Here is a 2,500-nt window from a genome sequence, read left to right on the forward strand (position 1 = left end):
TCGTATTCTTCCTCCTCTTCCTCTTGCTCTTCTTCTTCTTCTTCTTCTTCTTCTTCTTCTTCTTCTTCTTTGACTTCGACTTCGACTTCGACTTCTTCGACTTCTTCTTCTTCGACTTCTTCTTCTTCTTCTTCGACTTCTTCGACTTCTTCTTCTTCGACTTCTTCTTCTTCCTCTTCCTCTTCCTCTTCCTCTTCTTCTTCGACTTCTTCTTCTTGTTCTTCGACTTCTTCGACTTCTTCTTCTTCTTCGACTTCTTCTTCGACTTCTTCTTCGACTTCTTCTTCTTCGACTTTTTCTTCTTCCTCTTCCTCTTCCTCTTCCTCTTCTTCTTCTTCTTCTTCTTGTCCTTTTTCTTCTTGTTTGGTGCTTGTGTTGTTAATTATTTATATGTACGAGTATGTGAGTGTATACGTGTATACACAAGTTAGGTGTACGTCAATACAAATAGGTTCTTTAGTGTCTATGTACGTATTTGTGTACATGTACATATGGTTATAAAAATCAATTTTCCATACCAAGTATTCCTTTTTAACGAATGATGATCTGTAATTTCCCATATTTCAAACTGATTAGCCATCAGAACTGTGTTGTATTCACTGTTTCATATCACAATCATTATTTGAAATGGAATTGTGTGAATATCATATACATTTACACCAGCACCCGTTCAGAAAGACATCAGATGAATTATTGAAAACCTTTTTGTTGCAAAAGGCTTTAGCAATGATTATCCTTCCATGTAATGTATAATTCTATCACCTAATGCATAATTCTATCACGTAATGACAAATAATATTTACATGATGATAGAAAATGAAAAATTAATTGTCATGCTAGATATGTTGGCTTATTTGCAACCAAACACAAGGGAAATGTTTTATCTCGTTTTCGTTGATTGTATCTGGGTTGTGCTGGAGTACTTTTTGTGTGTGTTAAAGAAACGCGGGTGCTTGGAAAGATGTTATCAAGGACGATATACAAAAAGGACCTTAGTACACATCTGATATACCTTTACAAAGCAATTCTTCTTTCTTATTCTAAAAATCACATACATACATACATACATACATACATATATGCATACATACATACATACATACATACATACATACACACATACATACATACATACATACATAAACACATACATACATATATACATACTGTACATACATACACACATATATACATTCATATATACATACAGACACACATACATACACAAGCACATACAATTATACATACATATATACATACATACATACATACATACACACATACATACATACATACCAAAGGCTCTTTTCCCCCTTATAAGGCATAAAAACCACTCCCACCCTATAAGGCATAAAAACCACTCCCACCCATTCCATCCCTATCACACTCCACTCCCCTCCACCCTCTTCCCTCCCTCTTATCTTTGCATAAGTGGAAAAGTACTGAAATTACACGTAAACGTATGTCTACTGAAATAATTTGTCGGTTGTGGATGTTCAGATGTACGAAATAATATAGATTCTGAACAAAAAGAGATGACTTTTAACATGTTATAGGATCGTGTTTCGGTGTCTGTCATCCTTAAGTACAGGGGAAACAGAGACGTTGTCACAAGAAGATTAATGTCCAAATACGCTGAAGACACCGTGTTTGTCTAAGAGATGTGACTCCCAAAAGGCGAAAGCCCGTGGCTACTATCTATCTAGGCTTATATTTCTTAGCCCTTTCTGAACTTCAGCGCCTCTTCTAACCAGGCTTCAGTAGTCCAGCGCTCCCAATAGTCAGGTCTAGGCAGTGTAGCAATCCCTATACCTCTGGTGACAGACTACAGCTGCTACATGACTACAAGGAGAAGTGTTTTAGAAATCACCATCCCATTCCCACGTAATGGGAAGAGAGAAACCTATGATAGGGCAAAGACCTGTCAGTTGTGGCAAACCGCCGTTTTTCTTCTTTTTCTTAGGTCAACTTCGGGTCACCTCTCAGCCTGGCCAGGGGTGTCGAGAACCGAGGCAGCAAATCCCCAATGGGCCTTGGAACTCGAACTCACGAGTATCTCCTGGGCTACAGAACGGCTATGAAAGTGATTTCAGCACCCCATGGGGGAGTCTTAGGCCATCACCCACCCCCGCCCCCCCGCCCCCAGGTTAAGAGACTCGAACTTTGGTCCTTTGGTCCTGCCAGCCACCGTGGAAGGCGCACCTTCTCGATGAAGGGGCCCCAGGTTCTTCGGGACGTTTCGTAAACGACCTCAGAGTCGCTTCTCTTGTGATCACGACCAAGACAGAATTGGATTTTGCGAAGGTGGCAGGTTCCTGAAAAAGAGAGAGAAACATACAGAGTAAAAAAGAAAGAGAGAGAGAGAGAGAGAGAGAGAGAGAGAGAGAGAGAGAGAGAGAGAGAGAGAGAGAGAGAGAGAGAGAGAGAGAGAGAGAGAGAGAGAGAGAGAGAGAGAGAGAGAGAGAGAGATAAAGACACACACACACACACACACACACAC

General features: G+C 40.2%; 1 protein-coding gene across 1 annotated transcript in view; it reads left to right on the top strand.

Moving 5' to 3' along the window:
* Window positions 1-2,500, top strand: part of LOC143019431 (uncharacterized) — a 301,610-nt gene that overhangs the window by 187,408 nt on the left and 111,702 nt on the right. The window lies entirely within an intron of this gene.

The sequence above is a fragment of the Oratosquilla oratoria genome, chromosome 37, assembly GCF_046742065.1.
Source record: "Oratosquilla oratoria isolate Oo_2021 chromosome 37, ASM4674206v1, whole genome shotgun sequence".
Taxonomy (NCBI): domain Eukaryota; kingdom Metazoa; phylum Arthropoda; class Malacostraca; order Stomatopoda; family Squillidae; genus Oratosquilla; species Oratosquilla oratoria.